The sequence below is a fragment of the Mustela putorius genome, unplaced genomic scaffold (assembly GCF_011764305.1).
Source record: "Mustela putorius furo isolate JIRA1106 unplaced genomic scaffold, ASM1176430v1.1 tig00003859_pilon_pilon_pilon, whole genome shotgun sequence".
NCBI classification, from domain to species: Eukaryota; Metazoa; Chordata; class Mammalia; order Carnivora; family Mustelidae; genus Mustela; species Mustela putorius.
In genome coordinates, this window is record NW_025422011.1 from 14,205,258 (window position 1) to 14,232,960 (window position 27,703).

Below are 27,703 nucleotides of genomic sequence, written 5' to 3' on the forward strand. Positions count from 1 at the left end.
CAATTTTTCTGTAGAGATGAAATGAGCAGGCTCTGTTTTAGGAGTCAGGGAATCTTTTCTCTAAGCCAAACCATATTTAGCCTTGTGACCTTGGACAAGTCCCATCATCTCTCAAGAAGATTCTTCATATTCAAGCAAAGTCTTTGATTCTAGGCATGGTTTTGATCAGACTCAAGTGTGAGGCCTAGAGTCATCTTTGAAGTCTCTTCCTAATCATTGCCTTTCCCTCTCCATGGACACCCTATAATAATCTTGTCAATTTTTCCTTTATAACATCTTCTATAGTCATCACTTTCTTCCCATCCCCAAGTTTAGTTTAAGATTTTGTGAAGCATCAGTCCATCATTTTGAGGGCCTCTCATTAGGCTGTTGGTTAAGGGAGAGCAATGAAGAGCCTGTATCCAGAGTAACATGTAAAGAGTGGTCCTTGAAGAAGTGTAGGTGTGTAAGACTGATCTGGGAACAGAGAGTATCAGGTGTTGGTGAAACTGGCAAAAATCACCATCTCCGAATCTCATGAGAGCCCAAACTGAGACAAAATCTTAGTCCATTCCTAGCCCTCAGGTCCATTGGGGTGATGTATTGAAGAAAAGAAAGAAGGAAAATGAAGAGAGAAGAAAAAAAGGAAGAGCAAAGCAGGAGAAGAAACTACCATGTATTATGGGGTCAGGTTTTCATTCTTTTTCATTCAATAAGACCTCACAGCTTTCTAGGAGATGTGGATTTTTATCTTCTTTGTGCGCTTTTAAAAGCTAGGCCTGTGATCCTGGCATGGCTGGAAGGGTTGTCTATTTCTGAGTCCTATTCAATCAGGCATTCACCCTACTTGCTTTTGTTTTTCATCAGACCACTTGCTTCTGATATACTAGATTTAACCGTACACTAATTTGTGTTTCCTTCTCTTGGGCCAGACAGGTACATCTGATGAATTCTACCTGCGTTCTCGGATTGGAGCTAAATAAGGCATTGAAATATGGCCACATACGTAAGAGCACCTGCATTTAGTCATCTTCCCATTTTCAAATGCTAGCCTAAAGTCTTGGCTTTTATCTATATTTAAAATTGACTTTGTTAAATGCATAAGCACATCTGAATTATTTATATTTAGGTTTATACAGTCTCCAGCTGCAACCGTATATTTCAATATCTTTAAATTCTGCGTTGCCATCTGGACCAGATTGCTGCTAAATCAAATCAGATAAACGTTACCTTTCCACTACCTCTGATTTATATCAACCATTCATTTCCAAAAGCACAGCCCTGTTAAACCCAATCTACTTTCAAAAAGCTTATAAAATTAGCTCAGTTTTGGGGGTTTGATATTTGTTCTCTGAAGCTTCAGCTTTGAAAAGGCCATTTGGATAGATAGAAAAGCAGTGTGGAACCAGCAGAGCTAGGGGCACTAGATTTTATTGATTATTGGGAAAATCTTTTGAGCCTGACTTCATCCAATTACTAGAGACTTTTCCCTAATCAAGTTATTGTGAGCCAGTTAATACACCACAGAAATAGAATATGCAGGTTTTAGAGTGTTAGGTTGTTCCCTATAATTTAATCTGGCATCTCTCTGAGAAGGAGGAGAGTTTTAGCCAAATATTTGAAAACTGGATAGAGAGATAGAAATTGTAGAATTGTATTTTTGTAGTCTACGTTACACTGATACTTCTCTTCCTGGAAAAAAAAAAAAAAAAGGTTGAGGTTAGATACCAAACAAATCAGCATCAGTCACTTTCTGTTTCCACCTTTCCAAATTAGAGTTCAAGTCTGAGGCCCTTATGTATGGATGAAAATAATAATGTGTTATATATAAGTTTGCCAATAGACAAGAATCAATCTATTTATGCCTCAAGTAAAACATCAGAGTTGTTTTTTTTTTGTTTTTTTTGTTTTTTTTTTGACACAGAGAGTGAGTGAGAGAGAGAGATAGAGAGAGAGATCACAAGTAGGCAGAGAGAGGGGAAAGCAGGCTCCCTGCTGAGCAGAGAGTCCAATGCAGGGACTTGATCCCAGGACCCTGAGATCATGACCTGAACTGAAGGTAGAGGCTTAACCTGCTGAGCCACCCAGGTGCCCCTGGTTTTTTTGTTTTGTTTTGTTTTGTTTTTTGGGTTTTTTTTTAATAGATAAAGGAGGGAGCGAGGGAGGAAAGAAAAAAAGCACAAAATATACTAAAACATCAAGTTCAGAGGGGGCACCTGGGTGGCTCAGATGGCTAAGCAACCAGCTGTCTCTTGGTTTCAGCTCTGATCAGGAGCTCACAATCCTGGGGTTGGGCTCCACACCCAGTGGAGAGTCCGCTGGAGATCCTCTCTCTCCTCTTCCTCTGCCCCTTCCCCTGCTCTCTCTCTCTCTCTCTCACTCTCTTTCTCTCAAGTAAATAAATAAACCTTTAAAAAAAAATCACATCAAGCCTGGATAGAAGCCTGGATGATATGCACACTTTACGTTATATTTATATACAATCACCTACAGATATTACCTTTCTCTTTCTCAACCCATATAATTCCAAATCTGAACTCATTTAGCAAGTCTAATGATTGGAACATGAAATATTTTCCAAATGGCTCCACTCAATGGATCCGCAGTCCATCAGCATACAGTTGGAATGATGTCATAAATGGTTACATTTTAATCCTTCCTGTATTTTCTAAATGGGAAGGGGAGGAGGGAGAAGCTGGGAGAAAGTGGCTTGCATATGATATTCTAAGCCTGAATAACTGAGTACGAATCCCAAATGTAGGAAAGGAAAACCTATTCTTTCTCAGTATGACTTAATGCTCATTTTTCTTACACACACAAAAAGGAATATGCCACTCTTTAATGGTAAATTACCATTTATTGTAAATGTGCCATATGAAGGAAGCCATAAGTCATTATTATTGACCTATTATGATTCATTCTGCTTTCCCCCGAATTAAATAAAAATGTGCACTTTAGGATAATACACTTTTAGCTCAAGTGTTTCTTTTACTGGACTCGTGCCTGCTGGATTTTTCCAATCACACAGCTCTGGGGACAAACACTTGACTTGCAGAGCGGATACCTCATCACAATCACCAGTTGTCCTTCATTTCTGTCCTAAGAGCAGGAGATGGTTTTTAATCTCTGATTGAATGGTCTGGCATTGCGATGTGTGAAATCAAAACTTTCATGTAGACTCAAAGGAAGGCTGAGTCCCTCAATATGTTAGTTTTGTGTACAGTGCAGACTAGAGGAGAAAAAGCCAAGGACAGACTCTCACTTAGCTCAATGGAAAGTGGATATATTCAGAGGATTTTGGAGAAAGTTATTCTTGGGGAATCGACACATTAAAAATTACACTTCTGAGATGAAAGAAAAGGCAAAAATATATCACAAACGTCTTAAGAAAATCATAAACCTTACTGCACGAGAGAAAAATAGAATTGTAAAGTAGGAACGCAGAGAGACAGGCTCAGTTAAAAAATGTTGATTAAAAATATTTGGGGGTTGTAGTTATCTCAAAGTCAGGATGATATAGGTAGGCTGTTTTACTTTTTGTTTTCCTAACTGTATTGTCTGATATATCTGCGATCAGTATGTATTTCTGGTGTCATAGAGCATACATATTTTTTTTTTTTTAATTTGACAGAGAGAGATCACAAGTAGGCAGAGAGGCAGGCAGAGAAAGAGGGAGAAGCAGGCTCCCTGCCGAGCAGAGAGCCCGATGCAGGGCTCGATCCCAGGACCCTGAGATCATGACCTGAGCCGAAAGCAGAGGCTTAACCCACTGAGCCACCCAGGCGCTCCGAGCATATGTATTTTGAAGGTAGTTTTACTTTTCCTAAAAAAATTTTTAAAAAAGAAAGAAAAAAAAAAGCATATTTTGGTGATTCAATTCAACATGCTATTTCTTAGGAATTTCTGATGGTCTAGAAGTCACCAAGCAGAGATCCAATTTCTATTCATCTCATTTGAAGAAGTGATTGACAACATGAACTCGTAACTGAGATGACATTTCTGAGAAGTGCTCCAACTGTACAGGGAAGTGGTATCAAAGCTGTCATCTGTCCAAAGCTGCAGATTCCTTGTTCCAAGGCCAGAGTGAGAAGCACAAAATATTTAAATGGTAAATGAAAAAATAGAAAAACCAAGTAGCAGCACATAGAAAGAACATAAGTTTACAGAGCTTGATGGGGAAATACCCTTGGGAACGGGGTGGGGGGTGGTGGAGAGACTGAAGACAACCATTCCAAAAGCATGAAGTATTATTTGTAGATAAAGAGTAAGACCTCAAGCTCTGTCGAAGGCATATTGACAGTAGATCGCCACTCCCAAGAACTAATACCGAATATTGCCAAGGAGGATGAGATGTTTCTAGAAGAGTGAAACAGAGGGTAAATAAAGGGCAGGCCAGAAAAATTATTATAAGTATAAAAGTGTGCATGTGCCAATTAGTAATAAATATTGTAGGAATAAAAATAGCCTTCTGCATGAAGAAGGAAGGTTACTTGTTAATTAAGGAAATCGAGAGGCTTATTGGACATGTAAAATATCGGGAAGGAAGATAATGAAAGCGTAATTGCAGATAAAAATTATAAGAGTGTCAAAAATGACTGAGGAGCACTGAAGTTGCAAATGAAATGGAAATACCAAAGCCGTGCAGATAACAGACCACTCGTGTCTTAATTGCTGTAGGTGAAAAGCAAAGGAAGAAATGATGACAGCTGAGTGCAGAAAGAAGGTGGGGTTCGTAGCGGTTTTTGAGAGGCTCTGGCAAGAGAGCAGATCTCAAAGTGACAGCCCTGGACACAATGAGGAACTATTTATTCAAAGGTAGTCATTCTCGAGGTAGACAATTTTTAAAAACTGGGACAGTCTGGATGTTATTTTTTTTTTCTCCCAGATGCTATTAGTTTCAACCGTATGAAATTACTGGTATTCAACACTTAGGGACTTGGTCATTTCCTATGGTTCGTTGAATAGAACAGACGGGGTAACCATTGTGGAAGATTTCTTGGATCCTTTATGCAAAACATGATTTTGAAATTTAAAAATAAATAAATAAATCACTCATAGCCCAAAGCTAAATGTTTTTTAGTGCGTACTCATTTATCTGGACATGGATGTATGTAGACTGTGATCTCCCCAAGGAGGCTCCCTATTGAATGTCCCAGGTGCACAGACACACAGAGAAATGTTTGCTGCTCTATGACCATTATGAGTAAGACCTTAAAGAAAGTTTTGCTGAGTTATGAGGTGAACTATTTCTTTAAATGAAAACAAAATATGAGCTTTGGGAGTGGAACCTGCATTGCGTACCAATGCACCTTTCTGAATGGTGATGGTGTACAATATTAACAGCCTTTCCTTGACATTCTTCCTGTTTTGGATGTTCCTTAACAATAAATAAAATAAATCACCAATGCTAAACATTAAATGAGTTTAATTCCGCTTGATGAATATTAGCAAATATTTACATTAAGGGGGAACATTTCAACATCCCTCAAGAGATTATTCTAGAGACTAACAAGACAAGACAGTTATTTTCGGCAACAGCCAAATAATTGGTATTTGATAGAGTTGTCTGATTCACTGATAATTAAAATTATCAATGGGTCTTGTTTGGCCTGAGTGATTACGTTCATGCTCTGGTGAATTTGCCCTTTAAGTACTGGGGCATGTAATTAGACCCCTCTTTGACCTTTGAATATCATGGTGACCACATCTAGGCTGTGACATCCGTGGCCTAGATAAGGGCATAGAACCAGATGGTGTTTGCAGGCAGAATTAACACAGGCTCCTATTACCATTCCTTGGCTTGCCATATACTACAGAGAAAATGACGGGTAAGTCACATCTTGAATGCCAGGCTACCGGGTCCCAGAACTTACTTTTATTCCCTGAGCAAGTTATTGATATGTAGGTGATTCAAAATGCATTTTCTATTACTACCCTTTCTTTCTACCTTAAATTATTTTTCTAGTATGTTCTTTTTTTTTTTTTTTAAAGATTTTATTTATTTGAGAGAGAGACAGTGAGAGAGAACATGAGCGAGGAGGTCAGAGGGAGAAGCAGACTCCCCATGGAGCTGGGAGCCCGATGTGGGACTCGATCCCGGGACTCCAGGATCATGACCTGAGCCGAAGGCAGTCGTCCAACCAACCGAGCCATCCAGGCGCCCCTAGTATGTTCTGTCTAATAAATTCTTACATTAGGGTACATGTGATGTGATGTGTGTGTGTGTGTGTGTGTGTGTTTAGTATGTGACTTTCTGGATTCCTCTAGACTATTCTCAATATCCAACTTGTATTTGTACTGTCTTCCACCCACGTTGGATTTCCTGTATTTGTCCAGATTGAGAATTGTGGCACTGTAGAACTTAATACCCAGTTACAAGAGTGGATCAATTCCAACCCTTTCATTCTATAAATGACGACATCAAAGTACACAGAGCTTAGAAGTTAAACGACGTGCCAAAGGACACCCCACTTTTGAGGTGATTCAGGACTTGAATGCAAGTGTCTTGGTTCCACCTTTCAAGTTTCTTTTCTTTCTAAAGATGACCATATATGATGACATTTGAAAAAAAGAAAAAATTTAGAAATTGCAACAACCCATCAAACTACACAAGCATGTAAGACATCATATGGAAAAACTATTTTGTTTATTTATCTATGTTAGAGAGAAAGAGCACACACAAGTAGGGGGAGGGGCAAAGGGAGAGGGAGAGAGATTCTGCTTAGCAGGCTCCACACTCAGCGTGGAGCCCGACTCTGAGCAGAAAGCAAGAGTCGGTTGTTAAACTGACTGAGCCACCCAGGCCCCCCTCATTTGTAGAGTTCTTATAACCAGTATCTAGCATTTCTTTTAAACAAATAAAAACAATTTTTGTACTGCAAAGAATTTGAAACTTGGGCAAGTTTCTTTACTGCTAGATCTGTTACCACCACCCACTGTCCTAGGAAACATCCCAGGGTGGATTTTTAAATAATCAGACTATACATGAACTCTGTTGATCATTCTGCCAGCCATGTCCTAATCACCATGGGCCACACACAGAAATTCTCATTTTCACCAGATATCCAAATGCAGGAATCAAACTAGGGTATTCGCAGCTGTGACACATTAGGAGCAACATACATCAACCGAGAGAGTGAGTTACTCGAGATTTACGCTTAGAAGGATCAAGGTGTGTTCCCACTGGAAAAGGGACTAAGGGGACAGAATAAGACAAGGGCAGCACATCTGAATTATATTATGTAAAGTGACCTAAATAGGCAATTCTGAAGAAAGGGATGCAATCTGCCTCCCATGTAACATATACCATCGGCCTAGTGCTAACACGGCATCTGTGTGAGTGACCAAACACTGCTGATTAATACAATTTGTTTCCTTGACATCATAACAGCTAAATTATGATGCTGATGAAATTATAGCACATCAGTATTTGAGGCATTAATTAAAATCTTGATGAGGGTGAGTTTCTTTCACAGAAACAATCCAAAATAAAAATCATATTTTAAAAACTGTGATAATGGAGTTACCAAGAGCAAATCGCAAATAATGATTGAGATTATTTCAAGATGATTTCATCTGAATGGCCAAAATTAAGTTATTTGAGTGGGCCCTTTATTTCTTTTTTTGTTTCAGGTCAAGTAATACTACAAGTATTAATTGATGCCCCCCCCCAAAGAACTCAACACAGAGAGGATAACTGAAATAACAGCTATCATTTATGATATATTTAATTATATTCCAAGCACTGTGCTAGTCTTTTTAAGTGCACTAATTCATCTACTTCTCACAAAACTTTTTAAGATAGGTACGCTCTTCAATATCTCAAATTATTGATGAGGAAACAAAAACAAAGAAAGGTACAGCAACTTGCCCAAGGTTGCTCGAATAACAAATGGCAGATGTAGGATTGGAACCCAGACTCAACCCACTCAAGGCCAGCATTGTCCAGTAGAAGAGTCTGCAATGACAGTCCTCCATGTGACATTATCTAATATGGTGGCTATTAGCCACACAGAGCCCTTGAACACTTGAAATGTGGCTAGTGCCACATTTATTATTCATTTTCTTTTATTTAAATGAGTTTCCATTAAATTCCCACTTATGGCTAGTTCCTACCATATTGGATGACACACAACTCTGGGAGCTGTGCTGGGTCCTTGTGCTTTGTTACAAAGCTTCCACTGATCTTCTACAGCATTTTACCCTTGCAGAATGGGAAGGGTCAGAAGGGTCAGCCACTTCAGGGTGTGAGCAGTTTACACACACACACACACACACACACACACACTCTCCCTCTCTTTCTTTCTCTCTGCTCTGTTTCTTTAGAGAATGCTTATATATACCCTCTCCATGAAATTTTAGTACCACAGATAAACTGTGTATCTTTTGTGTATATATAATAAACTGTATTTATGGTTGCACTTTCTACATAAAACAAGTAACCCACTCCCAAGCTCATTCAGATTATTTGCCAAATTCTGATTCCTGATGTTTTAAGATAAGCCTTCATGTCCTTGCTGGCTGTCTGCTGAGATTCACTCCCAGCAATTAGAGCTGCCTACATTCCTTGCCATGTGGTCTCCTCTATCTTCAAGTCAGCAAGGCTGATGCAGGATTCGATCCAAGGACCCTGCAATCATCAGCTCCTTCTTGTGCTTCGAATCTCTGACTTCCTTTCCCTGCCTTTGAACTCTAGGCTCAGATTTAAAGGGCTCATGTAACTAAGTCAGGCCACCTCGAAAATCTCCCTGTCTTCATATCAACTGATTTGAGACCTTAATTACATCTGCAAAAACCTTTCTCAGCAACCTGAGGTTAGTGTTTGATTAACGTTTGTATGTACCAGAGGCCTAGAATTTTGGTGACCATCTTGGAATTCTACCACATTCAACATATGTTCTCATTTAGTGAATTAAAACAATTCTGACCTAAGAACTAGAGCTTGTAAATTCTCAGTTCCTCTTGAGACCAGGGATATTTCTAAAACAGCACCTGCATCTCTCAGAGATGTTTAGAGATATCTAACTAGAAGATAGTTCAAAAGGTTGGGTGATTATTCTCATGTAGACTGTTTCTCAGCCTAAAGCTACAGTAATTAAGAAATAGAAATGATCTGATATAAGCTTGTTTTCTTACAGGAGTGTTGGAAATTTTATTTCTTTCAAAAATAAAGTTTAAAAAAAGTTTATTAGAATATTTTCCCTTACATAAACATAAAACATATCTAAAATGCACAGATAGGCTGACTGAAGAACGAAAAATAATCTATAGTCCCATCACACAAATCTAGTCCTTTAAACATTTGGTGTGTTTTCTCCCAATCATTTTTCCATGCATTAAATTTGTTTTTTTATAGTTATCCTCATACTAAATATTCACTTTTGTTTTCTGCTTTTTCCCACTTAACATTTTTTTTCCACTTAACATTATAGCATTAGGCAACTCTTTATGTTATTATGTTATTTCATAACCTCTTAATTACTACCTCATATCCCCTATGCGGACTCAACTATAATTTACATACCCTTTTACCTACTATAGGTGTTTATTTCCAATTTTCCAATACCACAAGTACTATTTCAATAATGACCTTTTAACATGAGAATTCTTCGGTATTATTTTCCCACCAATAATTTACAGAAATGAAATTTCTTAGCCAAAAATTGAAGGTTTCATTTTAATCCTGGTGCACTTTCTGAGATATTCTTAAAAGAATTTCCCTTTGATCTTCCTTTAAAAGTCACTTCATTCTCCATCATTGAAATCGAATTGGGGGTAAGATATTGATTAGTTACAACCATTGACTACTTATTGACTCTCTTTGCACCCAGCAAAATAAGCTTTAGAGCTCTCATTAGAGTTGTAAGGGAATGAAGAATGAGACACAGACTCCATCACTGATGTCTGAAAAGATATTTCAAGGACAACGAATCCTTCAATTCTCAACCACAATAAAAAGAAGCCAGCTTTAAGCAAGAAGACCTCGCAACACCACGATGTCTTTCCTGAGTGACCTTATCCCTCACATGCTCTGGTACCTAGAGAGTTATGTGGGGCATGAAATATGATAGCTCAATATCACTTTTGTGTAACAGCAGCTTACAAACATTTTTATGTCATAAGCTGACTGTGAAGAGATCATTTCAGATCACCTACATCAAAGAGATGTCCCTTTGTTTTAGCTGTGCCTTGGCGAACAAAGGTCATGAACTTTGGCCACATTTGCTTTTGTTTTGGTTTTTAATTTGGGCTCTGCATAGTACTGTCAAAACAAAAGACATGCTGCAGCTGTTCTTCTAAGAGATTTATGTTCATGCTGTCTCTTCCCTCCATCTACCTCAGGGATGAGAAACCGGCCCAAGTGGGAGATGTTAGCCAACACAGTATAGTGGAAATAACATGACCTATGGAAAGTGCTAGATAGGGCTTCAAGTGCCTGTTCTTCTACACATTGGTTGTAGGACCAGCTGCAAGCAATTTATTTAATATTTATGAGTCTTTGCTTTCTTGTCTACATAATGGAGATGGTGATGCTTACCTCATAGATTAAAATTATATGGAGATGAGGTTTGCAACAAAACTGTCCAAGACTTTACCATTCTAAAATGAAGATGCCTCTTTGTCCTTACTTTCAAACTTCCAGCCCAGTATATTCAACCTCTACCCCACTTTCCAACCAACCATCTTTGAAGTATGTCTGAGACTTCCAAGTTCACCTCCTGTCTGCATAAGAACAAATTGGTCCATAGGCTTCTATTTTCACCTTCTGGGTCTTTTATTCATTTATTCAATAAATATTTATTAAGGTCTCACCATATGCCAGGCACTGAGAATCAATGAACAAGCAATGTTCTTGTTCCAGGAATGCCTGGGGGGAATGTCTATGTTCTGAGGCTGGGGGGAATTGACAGCACTTTGGGAGGAGTGGGCTTCTATAATCCCCACTCCGATCCCTGCTCGTCCCCCATCCCCCTCAAATCTATTTAGCTACATCACCTGGTTCCCAAAGCACAAAGTCTCCCAGTCTTTCGTAAAACCATAGCCCTTAGGTTCCTGCCCTACCCCCTTCTATTCCAAAATGTTACAGAGCATTTATTTGGGTCCATTCTTTCTTCTACCCTTTGCCCCTGAGACTCCTTTCATCATCCGGAAACAACTCCTTCCTCCTGAGTCAAAACGAAATCTCTCCTACTTATCAATTCATTCAGTGGGATGCTTTGGCATGAAGAGCGTTGTGTCCACTCCCCAGGCACTCCCCAGGAGGAAGTACAGCCTTTGAGTAAGACTCTCAGATAAGAGTAAGAGTACCTGGGTTTGGCTTTCCTATTTGCTGGCTTTGTGACCCTGGGCCAACTATATAGCCAGCCTCTGCCTCACTGTCATTATCTGTAAAAGGGGCTAGAATAAAAGTTCCACCCCATGGGCTCTTTGTATGAATAAAACAAAGTAATACAGACAAAGTGGTTCCAACCATGCCTGCCAAATAGTAAATACCAGCAAGCTTCTTTCCATGAAGGTAAAAGGCTTTCAACAGTGACGCCATCACAAGGTTTCAACAGAGAAGGATTTTGAAAAAATCCTAACTGATTAAAAAACAAGAACAGCAACAACAAACCAAAAGATGATAGGAATTTGATAGTTGATTAGTTGATGTCTGGGTAGGGGGAGATCCTATGTGAAACAAATTTCTATAGTGACCAGAATAGGAGAATTTCTCGAGTCTTAACAATTTTTAAATACAAAGAAACAGTCAGTTAAAGGCCAGTTGAAAGCAAGAAAGCCTGCCTCCAGGTAAACTGCATAAACCTTTTTGGTTGGGGAAGCAGCTGGAAGAGTTTCTCATGAGGAATGCTATCTGATTTATTCCCATTTCAAAGCCCCTTGGACAAGGACAAAAAGGCCAAGGGACCTTCCGGGGCAGTCAGCTATATTGTAATATGCTCATTGCCCAGGGAAGCTAGCAGCCCTTTGCTTAACAGTTTAATTGCTTTTTTCTTCACTGTTGAAAGCCAGCTTTGCAGGTATAGGCACAGGACTTTTGTCATGCCTTAAATGATGTTCAGGAAGGTGATGCCTCACCTGAGTAGACTGGGCACAAATGGGTGTCAGGTCATCTCTTAGCGTTCCTTGCATAGAGAAACCAACCCCTGGAGACTGTGCCAGTTGGGTCTCCTCAGTAACCAGACTCCCCTGAAGTTTTTTTCAAACTGTAAAACCCATAAAGTGAAATTTATTGCACTTCGCTGTATTTTACTAGAGTGAGAGGGTTCTGATAAAATTTACTGGATGGACGTAAAACTCTGTCGATAGGAAAATGAACGCTTTCACAGGCACTCGCACTGAGCTGTTTTGATCACTGAACTGAATCTAGTACCTTGCTAGAAGGCTTTCTCTCTGTTTCAGCATAACTGAGGGCAGGTAAATACTGCCTCAGCAGCAGGTAAATATTCCTCAGAAGCTCCAGCTTCGCAGCCTTGTGGCTGAGGCGGACAGGCATAATCTGACCTGCCACCCAAGGTCCTCAACCGATTCTGCTATGGCTGACATCCACCATCAGAGATGAAACAGTGTGTCATTCTTTCTGCTCTGGAGAGTGGGGTCCCAGATAGTGATGAGAAGAAGCCCAGCCCCTCAAGGACGGTGTTCACTGGGGAATGAAGATGGGCACTGGGGTTGGGAAGGGGTGTTGTGGGGGTCACCCTGAAGCTTAAAAGGGCATTTCATGGGACAGGACTTCTAAATCTCCTGGAATATTGTCGTCACGATCAGAAGGAAAAAGTACTCTGAGGAGTTATGAAACCCTAACTTCTTCCAAACCCTAACTTCTTCTTCTCCTAACCCTAACGTCTTAGATCTTGCTCGAACTAATCCTCTTCATTATCTAATAGAAAAGAATGAGAGAAGGAAAGAAAGAGAGTGAGAGACAGAGAGAAGGGGAGGGAGGAAGAAAGGAGGGAAGAACAAAAGGGAGAAAGGAAGGGAAGGAAGAGGGAAAGAAGGAAAGGCAGAAAGAGGAAAGGGAGGGGAAAAGCCGGGGGAGATAACCGCTCTTAGAAGAAGTCTTCCTTAACTCAATTTTTTCCGCGATATGTTTTCTCAACACATGTCCTGAGCGGTAAGCACTCCTCATTCGAGATGTCTGCATATGTGTGTTTCTAACGCACTAAGGTAGTGCTTCCCAAAGTGTACAATGCCTGAGAATAACACACAAAATATTTTAGGTAAGACAGGGATGAATTTATTTTTGTACTCATGATTTATTTTAATGCAGATTAGAAAAATGACAATTTTCCATTTATAGAGATGACAAAAAATCTATTTCTACTTCATTTTTTTTAAAGATGCATTTATTTGAGAGGGGAGGGGGTAGGGTGGGGTGGGGGTGGGGATGAGTCGGGGGAGGAGGAGAGAGACTCTTCAGCAGACTCTGTGTTGAGCACAGAGCCCAACTCAAGGCTCTATCTCATGACCCTGAGATCATGACTTGAGCTGAAACCGGGAGTCAGACCCTTAACCAACTGTGCCACCTAAGTGCCCCCCACCAAAATTTATTTTTAAAAAACATTTAGTTAAAAAAAAATCTGTAGAAGAAAAAAACAATGATATATAACATCATGTAAAGCTTATGAAGTGGCACTGGGAAGTCAGCAGTTTAAAACCTTTATGTAAAAGACACTGTAGACATCTGGAAGAAATGTAATTATATTATCTCCATTTTCTCTTTCATTTTTTGTATCCCTTCTCCCTGATCATCACACTTTGTGGGACAGAGGCAAAGCTATATGTTCTGCACACTTCTGGTTTCTCCCTTGCACACACAGAAAGAAAAATCCTTGCCTTCTGTCCCTACAGTGCAGCCATATGACTAATTCTGCACATTCATATGTAAGAACAGGGGAAGCTCACCCCTAAGGGATGACCCTCCTCGTACTTTCTCTCTGTTCATCAGATGGCTTATGGTATGAGGGCCCACCTGAGCATGCTATTTTCTAAGAGTTTATAGTATCCTGGGTTTCAGCAAACAAATAGCCAACAATACCATAGGGCAAACTGATACACATACTATCAGAAGGTATCAAAAAAAAAAAATTCACCTGAGTAAATTTTAAAGATTTTATTGACTTTATTCAGTGACTCATGAATCAGGATACCATCTAGCTCTTCACAGCTCCTTTGAAAATGAAAGAATTATATAGGCAGAAGGGAGTAGGGACCAGGAAGCTAGCTTAGCAAAAGGCACATTGGTTGTGGCAAGATCACTTTCCTTCAGGGGACGGCTGGGGTCAGTCAGGCAGATTCCCTCACTAGTGCTGGCCAGGTGATTCCTAACTGATTGGCTTAAGATTCCATTTCTGGGAAAGGCCAAAACTATACTTAAGTCTCAGTGACACAGAGCTGAGCATAAGTGACTCTATTTGGGGCCAGTTGTTTTATTATTAACAGAGATAAAGCAGGAACATAGAGTGATGACAGAGGAAAAATGAACACAAAATAAAAGCAGAGATACCAGCAGTACTTCAAAAGTCCTTCTTACAAGCCAAGAACTGTGCTAAACACTACACTTGCACTGTCCCCTTTAATCCTCACCACAGCCCAATAAAGAACCAAAAACTGAAGAGGTAAAATCACTTACATAGGGTCCCTCACCTCTTATCAAAGCCAGAAATGAAACACAGGAACCTTGAAGTAAAATCCAACTTGACTTGTGTGGAAAGTCATTAGACCCAGGGATGAGAGAAAGTTCCAGGAGGTAAAGAAAGAGGTTAAAGAAGACACTAAGGTGTCTAGCCAATATGCCAGGGCAAAAGAATCATACTCTTAACCATGGCAGAGAGTAACTGTTGTATTTTTAAAGATTTATTTGTTTATTTGAGAGAGAGAGCATGCATGCAAGCAGGGGGAGGGGGAGAGGGGGAGAGAATCTTTTAAGCAGATTCCCCTCTGAGTGAGGAGCCTGAGATGGGGCTCAGTCTCACGACCCTGAAATCATGACCCCAGCCAAAATCATGAGTCAGCTGCTTAACTGACTGAACCACCCAGGTATCCCTAGAGCACCCAGTTTTTTAGAGGAAACAAGTATTATTTTCATTTATTTCATGTTGAGATTAAGAAGCTGATGGGTCTCTGGTTGAAAATGGTGCTTAGAATTCTAGTCGATGTATCAGAAGAGAAGTCAGTCTCAAAAAATAAAGATTTGGGAGATGTTGCCACTCCAGAGGGAAATGTAACCAGAAAACAGGTCCACATATTTTTGGGAGACAGTAAGGATTAAGGGTTCTAGAACAGTAATGACAGTGTTGAAGGCTAACTTTCTGTATTAAAGAGATGAAAAGACAAAGAGAAGACAGTGAAGGAAATACAAAGAATCTATCAAACACCTAAGGAGGGCTACTGTTTAGATTCAAAGTAATTCAATTCAATAGATATCCTTTTAGTCTTGATTAAGTCTAAGGCACTACACTAGTTTCAATGCAAGATGCTGTATGTAAGATTCCTAAACATGTTCTCTTTATCCAGGAAAAGCATCCACCCTCCTATACATATGATAATAAAGGACTAAGGAGACAGAAGAGTGTCACAGTCAATTTCAAAGATGGTTCTACCTCTGGCTGCCCTTTGAGATTGGATATACACAGGAGACCACTTTGATCAAATGGATTAAATGAGTTTAAACAAGTAACTAGGCAAATCAGTAAACAACTTTTCCCACTGAAATTGCCCTAGTTTTTTTTTCTTTTTTCTTCCCCCTGCCCAACACTGGCTAAATCAAGTGTCATGGAAGAAACTACTCCAATCTTTTTTCACAGTTCCCAACCCTAAGTGAGGTTTGCTTTATCATTGAAACTAAATCAAAGAGTAATTGGTTTCGTGGGTCTGTATGATGACAGAACTAGATTAGAGGAATCTTGGGGTTGTTACATCCCAAACTACCTATTTTTACGGTGAGGAAAAGGATTCCGAGGGCAGCTGAGGGGACTGCCATGGTGATTGGCTTAGATGGTCAGTAACGAAGCCAGAGCAGGGATTCTGTCCGGTTCCTGATTCCAGATTCAACTCTTTCACTTTCTCTACCATAGCATGTTTCTCTTCCTATAATTTGCACAATTTGCCACACAACTAGTTGTCCATTCTCCTACAAGTAGTATTTATAAGCATTTTCCTTCTACAAATTCTGGTTACCTACTTGAAAATATAGAAGAGCTGGTGAATTATTTGGTGAGGTCAAGTCTCTTAATTTGAAGCCAGGTCATGGGACAGAATTTGGCTAAAGGCCATTCCCAGAAAAGCCAGTATCCTACAAATAACACTATTTTGTTTTCCCCAACACTACAACTTTTTTCAGGATTCAGAGACCGGGGACTTATGGGTTGGATAGAAGAGAAAAACATCATAGAGGACCAACACTTTTTTCATTTTATAACCCTTGGATCAATGAAGTTGTATCTTCTTTCATATTTACCCTCAGTTACTACTTTAGCAATGGACATGGGTTTGTATCGATGTGGTAATAACTCATGAGCATATATTATTACAGGATGAAAGCTACACTGAATCAAGTAGTGTTGAATTAAAGGGAAAACGGTTAAGGAAATTCACTCTTAGGCTGAGAGATTATATGTCAAGCTATAGCCTAAAGTGAATTTTTATAGTTAAGTTATAAACCCTTGGAAATACTGAGACACTTAACTGCAGTTGGCATCTTTACGATTAGATCAAGACAAGTACCACCTTTAGAAACTACCAGATTTGCTATTGTGGCAGTTGCAGTTTGGGACACATTCAAGGAAATGAGGAAGAAGAAACTCCATGCACTCAGACCATTCACTGAGTAAAGGGGAACAAATGGGCTCAGGACGAAGACAAAGAAGGGAGCATGGGGTGGTGGGGCTAAAAATCTAAAGGGATGAGGACAGGGAAGAGAGAAAGAAGAAAATGTGTGACAGAAGAGATTAGGAAAAGAGAGGTGAGACAGCAGAAGAGAAAATATGAAAAGGATGAGCAATCAGGACCATTTGAACATCAAAGTAGTGATGACAGATTAGAGCCTATTAAACACTATTGAACAAAATGAGAATCTCTGAATCAATGCTGATACAAACTACTAAATACATAAATAGGGGAGAAGTAAATCTCTTTCTTATGAGAGAATGCCAACTAATCAATGTATAATGAATGACAAAATTAGAAAATCACCGTTTGGCAACATCAGAGCAATGATTGATTCAGGCTGCTGTTGTCAATGTACTGGCTAAAAGTATAAGTATACCTTATTTTATTGCCCTTTATATTGCTCTTTACAAGTATTGCATTTTTTACAAATTGAAGGTCGATGGCAACTCTGCCTAGAGTGAGTCTATGGGTGCCATTTTTCCAGCAGCATTTTCTTGCTTTGTGTCTCTGCTTCACATTTTCATAATTCTCATGATATTTCAAACTTTTTCATTATTATTATATTTGGTATGGTGATCAGTGATTACCACTCACTGAAAGCTCAGATGATAGCTGTTTTGGCAATATAAGTATTTTTAAATTAAGATGTGTTCCTTTTTAAAAGATATAAGGCTATTGTATACTTAATAGACTATAGTATAAACATAACTTTTATATGCATGGGGAAACCAAAAAATCCATTCAACTTACTTTATTATACTACTCACTTTATTGCAGTAGTCTAGAACCGAACCTGAAACTTCCCTATGATATGCCTGTAATGGCTCAAAGTTTTATGAGGAACAGGATATTTATCTATACTCAAAGTACCTGTCCAGAAGATTGTGATTTATAATAAGAAATACGCATTCAGTCTTAGACCCCATTTCTGGCACAGATGTCCTAAACCCTATGGAATTTCCTGATAAGAACAACAAAGGTGTCTCTTGTTATATTAATGAAGCGATTTTTGGACTCCACCTAAGGATGGGGGCTGGTTGCCAGAGGAACCAACCCTGAATAGAGGATTAGAAATTTCAGTTCCACCCCCTGATTTCCAGGGAGGGGAGACGCCCTGGATGTTGAATCAATCACCAATGGCCAATGATTTAATCAGTTGTGCCTATGTAATGAAACCTCCATAAAAACCCAGAAAGAAGGGAGTTTGAAGAGCTTCTGGATTGGTGAACCAGAGCAATTCCACACGCCATTGTTCTGGGCCACAAACTCTGTAAGGACAGAAACTTTTTTTTTCAGGATCTTACTCTATCTTCATCTGGCTGTTGATTCATATCCTTTGATACCCTCTGTAATAAACTGGGATAATCTAATGTGTAAATTGGTTTCCAGAGGTTTATGATCCTCTCTGGCAAGTTAATCAAACTCAAGGATGGGGTCATGGGAAACTCTGATGTTCAGAAGTATGGATAACTACCTGGACTTGCAATTATCATTTGAAGTAGAGAGCTGTCTTGTGGCACAGAGCCCTCACCTGTGGAATCTGATGCTTTCTCCGGGTAGATGGTTTTAGCATTGAGTCAAATTACAAGACACCCAACTGGTACTGGAGAGTTGCTTGGTGATGTGGGGAATCCCTGCCACATGTTGGAATTGAATGCATTACCTTCACTCTTCTTAAGACATTTCTGAATCACCAAGGGGGAAAACAGCAACATTATAGTGGAGGATCTGGAAGACAAAACCTTAAGGAAGAGATCAAAGTTGAAATTAACCAGTATTAGAACAAATAGGCATGGTATGCCTTTTGACATGATGCACTGAGGACACAACTGTCACTCTGGTGTTATTCTTTCCCAAAGTACATTACCTGGATCTAATCATGAGGAAACAGAAAAATGCGAGTTGAGGGTCATCTACATTACAACTGACCTGTACTCTTCAAAAATACCAATGTCATGAAAGTTGGGTATTCATCCTTTCTGATGGAGGCATAATACTCCATTGTACATATGGACCATATCTTCTTTATCCATTCTTCCATTGAAGGGCATTTTGGTTCTTTCCACAGTTTGGCAACTGTGGCCATTGCTACCATGAACATTGGGGTACAGGTGGCCCATTCTTTCAGTACATCTCTATCTTTGGGGTAAATACTCAGTAATGCAATTGCAGGGTCATAGGGTAGCTCTATTTTTAATTTCTTAAGGAATCTCCACACTCTTTTCCAAAGTGGCTACACCAACTTGCATTCCCACCAACAGTGTAAGAGGGTTCCCCTTTCTCCACATCCTCTCCCACACTTGTTTTTTACTATCTCGTTGATTTGGGCCATTCTAACCCATGTAAGGTGGTATCTCAATGTGGTTTTGATTTGAATCTCCCTGGTGGCTAATGATGCTGAACATTTTTTCATGTGTCTGTTGGCCATTTGTATGTCTGCCTTCTTTGAAGAAGTGTCTGTTCATGTCTTCTGCCCATTTTTGACATGATTATCTGTCTTGTATGTTTGTTGAGTTTGAGGAGTTCTTTATAGATCTTGGATAACAGTCCTTTGTCTGTAGTGTCATTTGTGAATATCTTCTCCCATTCCGTGGGCTGCCTCTTTGTTTTGTGGACTATTTCCTTTGTTGTGCAGAAGCTTTTGATCTTGATGAAGTTCCAAAAGTTCATTTTCACTTTTGTTTCCTTTGCCTTTGGAGACATATCTTGAAAGAAGTTGCTGTGGCTGATGTCGAAGAGGTTACTGCCTATTTTCTCCTCTAGGATTTTGATAGATTCCTGCCTCGTGTTGAGGTCTTTTATCCATTTCAAGTTCATCTTTGTGTGTGGTGTAAGAGAATAGTCGAGTTTCATTCTTTTACATGTAGCTGTCCAATTTTTCCAGCACCATTTATTGAGGAGACTTTTTTCCACTGGATATTTTTTCCTGCTTTGTTGATGATTATTTGACCATCGAGTTGAGGGTCTGTTTCTGTGCCAGAACCATGCTGTCTTGGTGATCACAGCTTTGCAGTAAAGCTTGAAATCAGGCAATGTGATGCCCCAGTTCTGTATCTCTTTTTCAACATTTCCTTAGCAGTTCAGGGTCTCTTCTGGTTCCACACAAATTTTATAATGTTTGTTTCAGCTCTTCAAAAAATGCTGGTGGAATTTTGATCAGGATGGCATTGAAAGTATAGATTGCTGTGGGCAGTATAGACAATTTAACAATATTTTTTCTTCTAATCCATGAGCATGGAATAGTCTTCCATCTTTTTTGTCTTCTTCAATTTCTTCATGAGTCTTCTATAGTTCCTTGGGAACAGATCACTTGCCTCTTTGGTTAGGTTTATTCCCAGGTATCTTATGGTTCTTGGTGCTATAGTAAATGGAACCGATTCTCTAATACCCCTTTCTATATTTTCATTGTTAGTGTAATAAGAAAGCAACTGATTTTTGTACATTGATTTTGTATCCTGCCACATTACTGAATTGCTATATGAGTTCTAGTAGTTTGGGGGTGGAGTCTTTTGGGTTTTCCATATAAAGTATCATGTCATCTGCAAAGAGAGAGGGTTTGACTTCTTCATTGCCAATTTGAATACCGTTTATTTCTTTTTGTTGTCTGATTGCTGTTGCTAGAACTTTTATATCAACATGGAGAGGACTGGAAAAGATTATGCTGAGTGAAATAAGTCAAACAGAGACAGTCAAGTATCATATGGTTTCACTTACTTGTGGAGCATAAGGAATAACACGAAGGACATTGGGAGATGGAGAGGAGAAGTGAGATGGGGGAAATTGGAGGGACAAACCATGAAAGACTGTGGACTCTGAGAAACAAACTGAGGGTTTTGCGGAGGGGGTGAGCCTGGTGGTGGGTATTATGGAGGGCATGTATTCAGTGGAGCACTGGGTGTGGTGCATAAACAATGAATTTTGGAACAATGCAAAGAAATAAAATAAAATAAAATAAAATGGAATAAGATGCTAATGTCACTAAAGACAAGGAAAAATGGAGGAATGATCCAGATTAAAAGAGTCTAAAGGGATAAAACATCTAAGTGCAACGTATGATCCTGAATTGGATTCTGGATGAGAAAAATGAAATTTGGTGTATATTTTATTGGATTAAAAATGTTAATAAGTTTTGACAGATCAGGTAATAGTCTTGCATCAGTGATTTCCCAATTATGATCATTGTACTGTGGTTATGAAAGTTAATATCCTTTGTTTTTACAAAGAAGTATTTAGGAGGAATAGGGCATCATGTCTACAACTTGCTCTCACGGCAGTGTTAGCAGTACATTTGAGGGTTGCTCGATGAAGGCTATATGAGAAATCTTTGAACTATTCTTTCAATGTTTACTTATATCTGAAATTATTTCAAAACCCAAAGTTTTAAAGAAAAAGGATAAAGATAAAATAATAATTGATGACTCTAGGGGAAAGAACATGAATAAGAGAAAAGTGTTCGATATAAATAAAGGAGGAGCTCCTGGCTGGCTCAGTTGGTTAAGCCTCTTGACTCTTGGTTTTGGCTCAAGTCAGATTCTCAGGGCTGTGAGACTGAGCCCTGTGTGGGGCTCTATACTTAGCGGGGTCTGTGCTTGACATTCTTTCGCTCTGACCCTCCTCCTACTCAGTCATATTCTTTCTTTCTCTCTCTTTCTCTCTCAAAATAATAAATAGATAAAATAAATCATTTTAAAACATAAAGGAAAAAATAGAAGATAGCCAAGGAAAGAATAAATGAAGAAAACGCATATGTCAACAGTAATTAGTGACTTTGATGTTGTGTACTTGTGAAGTTAATTTCAAGGTCTTTAAAATCAGGGGCTCATAGATCATGGTAAGCTTCAGAGCCTAAGAACTCCCTGAACTGGCGTATAAAATAGAGGCAGGCACAGGAATTTGTTTTTGGAAGGTTTCCTGACTTTCTTTAGATTTGAAAAGGGGGAGGTCAATCTTCTCCCTGCTCCCTGTCCCTACCCCAGAGTTTAAGAACCAAATGTCTATCTAGAGGACACCATATTTTTTGTTGTTGCTGAATTTACCTGACTCATTTGCCATGTCTTCTCAGTAGACTTTTCTCCCTCAAACTTTCCTTGGAAGAGACCGAGGCTCTTTGCCATCCATAACAACTTTCCCTTGACCTCTGTGGAGATAAGAAATCAAGAGACATTGTGAAGTGCCTGTTCCTTTAGAACTTTTGTCAATTAGGCTGGCCTATGTCGAAAGCAGGGAAATCAAAAGCAATAACGTGCTGAAAAGAGAAAACGTCTCTCTTTAGGAGGGCAGGAAGTCCTTGGGAAGACCAGACCATTACCATAGGCCTGCTTCTGTGGAGAAGAGAGGCTTTGGGAAGAAGAGTCTAGGGAACATGGGGTTCTCTATCTCTCAGCAGTGCTATGGGCACCATAGTACTATGGACCCTGCCATAGGATAATGATCCTTAAATAATGACTGCTGTCCCCAGAAGCAGCTGAGATCTATACAAATGAGATGCTTTCTCAAACCTGACCAGGGCATGGTATCAACCGTGCTCAAGAGCTTACAACAAATGTGTCCTGCAACCTCAGGACAAAGCAAAGAATATCAATCTTCACCCAAATGTCCCATTATGCTCTTCTTCATTTCCTGCAAGGCCTTTCTTAAGCAAAAGTGGCTGTGATGCCTCATGTAAATAGAAAATTCTAGAAGTGGGCAGCCATCAGATTTACTTACGTGGATTCTATTAACAAGCCATCAATACAAGGCCAAGCTCTCCCCTATCACTTTCCCTTCTTCAATCGCAGCCACTAACTCTCTACATGAGGTTCTAGACAGGTCTGAGTTTATTTTTATGGTCCTTAATTAGGTGACCACATCTCACAGTTTGCCTAGAACAGGCCCAGTTTACACCTACTGAGGCATGATGATTATGTAGAGCATCCCTTTGTACTCTCAAAGGTGTCCTAGTTTGCATAGTAAATCATTTACTCATACCTTAATTCTCATTATAGCAGAGAGATTAAGGCTAACTCCGTGTTAATGCCAAAAAGGTCTTTGACCCTGCTAGTGTTACATGATCATCTCTAAACCAGTCGCCATCTTCCACGGGATGAAGTACACGGATTAGTTCAAGGTGGTCATGTGCTCATCTCAGATGTTGATAAGTCACTGATGTTCTGGAAAGGCAAAGAGGCCAAGCAAACCAGAAAGAAATTATTATAGGACACAGGACTGAGGGCCTGCTCAAATTTTAAACAGCTTGTTGGCTGGTTTAACTTCTATTGGCTCTGATTGCTATTATTTTATCCCAACTGAGCTGCAAACTCAGAGGTCAAAACTTAGTTTCAGGTACAGATTTAGATAAAATTTATAGATATAGATCCCCATCACATACATGCACTTGCATTCAAAGAAAATGTTCTCTAAATGTCTTTTAAATTAATTAAAGTTTAGAAATAAAAACTCAACATAGTTTTCAGGTTATAAAAATTATTTTCAAATACATAATCTAGTTTATTTCTAGAGATTTCATAAAATGAATATTCTTTTTATCCTTTTATTGTACTTGTAGAAACCAAGGCCTAAGAACACATGTCTCTCTGGCCAAATTAATGGAACTCAAATCGTAGTTTTATAATTTTTAAATTCCATAATTTTTCTTTCATATCTGTGGTGCTGAGTGTTGTTTTATTTTTCCTATTTATTTACCACCCTTTATTTTGCTGTTATAATTAATACATGCTTATTACAAAAGATAAAAAAAGAAAATAGAGGAGGAAGAAACATAGAAAGGCAAATAATCAATATTTCCCATTTTTCAGAAATAATCAATATTAAGACTCTATTGTATTTCATTCCAATCTTTCCTTTATGCATATAGAACATATTATGGACTGAATTAGGTACTCCTACCCCAAGTACATATTAGAGCTCTAACCCCCAACATGACTGTTTTTGGAGATAGGGTCTTCTAAACGTTAAGTAAGGTCAAGTGAGATCATAAGCCCGAGGACTTAACCCTCCAGGAGTGAGGTTCTTATAAAGAGGAAGAGACACCAGCAACGAGCTTGCACAGATGAAGGGCCAAGTGAGAACATCACAAGAAGGGGCCATATGTAAGCCAGGAAGAGATTCTCAGCAGAAAACAACCCTGCTGCTCCTTGATTTTAAACTTCCAGCCTCCAGAACTGTGATAGAATGAATTTTTGCTTTTCAAGTCATAAACCTGTGGTATTCTGTTATGGTAGCCCATGCAGAATAATGTAAAGGATATATATTTTAAACAAATTTAAGATTATACTATATGTAGATATCCTTCCTTTTTTGAAGTATTGGAATTTTCCCCAAAATTTCAGTATTCTTTGCAAATCTGATTGTTGAAACAGAAATAGAGTATTTCACCATATTGATATGCCCTGGATTATTTAACTAATTCTCTATTGGATATCTAAGGTGCTTTCAATTACAAAAAATACTGTAATAAAAACATTATTATAAATTCATATTGGCCAGCAGTTCTAGCATTTTATGTATAATGCATATATAAGGTAAGGAGAAGTTTACAGGTAAAGAAAGTTTAAAATTTTGATATAATATGCAAAATTGCTTTCCAAATACCAAATACCATTTCCACATGCATAATTTCAGAATTTCTATTTCATTACATACTTCCACCCTTTAGTACCATTTACAAAGTATTTACCAATCAATAGGGGAAATTTATCTTATTTTTATTTTAATGTACATTTACTACATTTATAGTAAAAGTAAGACTTTTTTATGTTTCTTAACCGTTCGATTTCTTCTTTTGTGAATTGTCAATATCCTTTTACCATCTTTGTAATTGGTTGGTTTTATATTTTTATTGATTTTTAAGTACTCTTAATATATTATAGATAGTAACTTAATCTCCCTTTGTTATAAAACTTTACTTTAAATGTCATTTTAATGGACTTTTGTAAATATTTATTCCCACCTTTACCCTAGGTTAAACCCATAAGTATATTCCCTTATAATCAAAAAGGGTTGTTTTCTCTGTTCCTTTGATCAGTCCTAATGCCCACAAAAGGTCTTCCATGGACTGCTAAACCTTGTTATAAGTTGGTTCATTATGACAAAGATTTTAAGGTAAGGGTAGGTCAGAACATGTTTACTGAAGCAAACTTTGTTCAGTGAAAACCTGATGTTACACAGTTAACCACTGACCTAGTCTTAATTCTGTTCTCTAACTCCTGTGTTATATAAGAATACTGCAATTGTTTGAAATGTTGAGTCAGATATGTCCAGAACTTCCAATGACTGTGAGAGGAACTCAGCCCAGCACTTTCAAAGGTTGACATGAAATAGCCACTTTATTTGAAAAGTGCTGTTTTAATCTGTGTCATAGCAACATTCAGAGTCTTTGGCTAAGATAAATAATTAACTTTCAGACTAGTGTGGGGGATTTGTCTTTTATTTTGCTGAGGAATTGTGAATCTGTGCCAGACATATATTATATTCCTAAATCATCCAACTGTGATATGAGAATAATATATATTAACTTTATTGGCTAAAGTGAAAACTGTGAAAACAGAGTCAGTCTTAAAGAGGGCTGTAGTAATTTTACATAATGACATGCCAAGTTGTGGATCACGATCTGAAATCCTAAAGATTCTGCATATTTTACATGCTTTTCACATATTTAAAAAATTGCAGCTTGAATGTTTCTTCCTGCCCAGTTTATGATAGAACAGACATAGTCACATTTGAAAGGAATGCTGTTTAGGCAAACCACATCACAGAGAAAATACAGAGCAGAGAGGTGCACTCCTTGGGTGTATTTTAAAGCACCTAAGTTTAGGAATTAGAACATGTGCTTTCTAATTCATCAGATGCCGTTTAGCCTGGGGTGGGTCACTCTACATCTCTCTCATTAAACTTTATTCCTGGATGTGGGAATAGTAGTTGTTTATTTTATCTTAGAAGTTCAATAAGTAATAAAAGCATTAACAGGGCTCACAACTTACAGAATCCATAAAGAGCAAAATTTGTCCTGCAAACAGGTTTTGTTTGCCTTGCAAGGTGTTTAAAAATAGATTGAATCTGAGTACCCTTAGAGGACACTCATGTCCCCATTTACAACTGTCACTTCTTCTTGTCTTGTACCCACCCAGCTTTACCTCCTGGGCTTTGCAAACATCGAGTGGGGAGCCACAGTGGTGTTCCAAGTGTGGTGTGCAGATCACCTTCGTACAGGTGCTTATTTAAGAAAGCAGTGACTTGGGTCTTAACCCAAACTTATTAAATCTGAATCTCTAAAGGATAGGGTCTAGGAATTGGTGCTTTTAATAAGAACCACTGAACAAATGTGAGACTGTTATTTTTCATCTTTAAAAAAGCAGTCATGATGCATGCAGAGGAGTCTTCAGGGAAATTAAAAACCCTCGCTCTCACAGCCATAGGCAGAATGAGCTACAAGAGTCTAGCTTAGACTTGTCTAATTGTATACTTTTCATGAATGACATTAAACATGAGTAAGAATGGGCTGTGGAAAGCCATTTGATCTTCCTCAGTTTCCTCCCCTGCACCAAAAGGGGATGGATCTTTAAGCTCTGTTCCTGCTGCAATGCCCATGTCTCGGTGGGCTGACTCCTTCCAGAGAGACAGCACTCTAAGAGATCCTGCACTCTAATCCCACAGTCAATGTGGGATATACTGGTAAACTCTATTAGAGTCCTTAATGGATTGTTTAAAAAATATTGATTATTGCCCTCTGCAGCGGACATCTGCTTGTTTTGATTTCCTAGCATCTACTCTGCCTTCTGGAGATAATGGAAACCCAGTTGGACATTGGGGAACCATTAATCAAGATGGGACTGTTCATTAAGTTCGCATGACCCACGCTTGGCCAATCAGATGTTCTCTTCCTGGGACTGGCATCTTGGATGGTGTGACTCCCGAGCAGAAAATAGATGCTCCAAAGGCACAGATCTACCATGGCCCTGTCCTTTCCAAGCCCGGATCTTTTCTTCTATGAGCCACCACAGATCTTTTCAGCTAGCCCTTTAATTTCACTTGAGTTAACCAGTGACAGCTTCTGCTACCAAAAAAAATTTAATTCATTCCCTTGCAAAAGTCTCGGTGTCCTCTCTCCCAGCATTTACACAGCAAATCAGAGAGGCTCAGGTCAGAAAAGAGGCTTGAAGAAAGCTCACCTGCAGAAGAATTTCACCCTCCCAGCTGATGCCTTGATTTCGCCTGGCTTTTTAATTCTTGTTCAACTCCCCTGATGCAGTCTGACAGTTTGAGGAGTACTGTTTCTCTACGATAAGAAAGCATTTGCCTTAGGGAGGAGGGAGAAGATTGAATGGAAGTGTTTTATATTCACTTGAACCACAATTATTTTGCTGACACAGGGCAAGGTATTAACAGGGTTTTGCTGTTGGGGAATTAAAAGCCATTTGGCCTATCCCTTGTTCATACGTTTCTCATTTTTAATATTGTGGTTTAAATACAGTAACATGTGGTTAAGAAAAAAATAAAAATGTGCACCCTGACCTATATGGATATTCAAATCCCCATGTGATTGTGGTGTTTGGGGAAGATCTAGACGGAAAGGTTTCCACATTCAGGCTTCAAGCCACCCTCCCGATTTAATCCCCCTTGATCCTTTCACACCCTTTTTCTGGGGCCATCTATTCTGTCCTCTAGCATCTGGTTCTCATCCCTTGCTATGCATGTGAATCACTTGGGAAGTTTTTCAAAATATTGATTCCTCACCCCCATCACAGAGATACTGCTTTAATTGGTGTGAGGTACTGTCTGGGTATCAAGATTTGTGATGGTCCCCCAGGTGATTCTAATACACAGGCAAGTTTGAAAA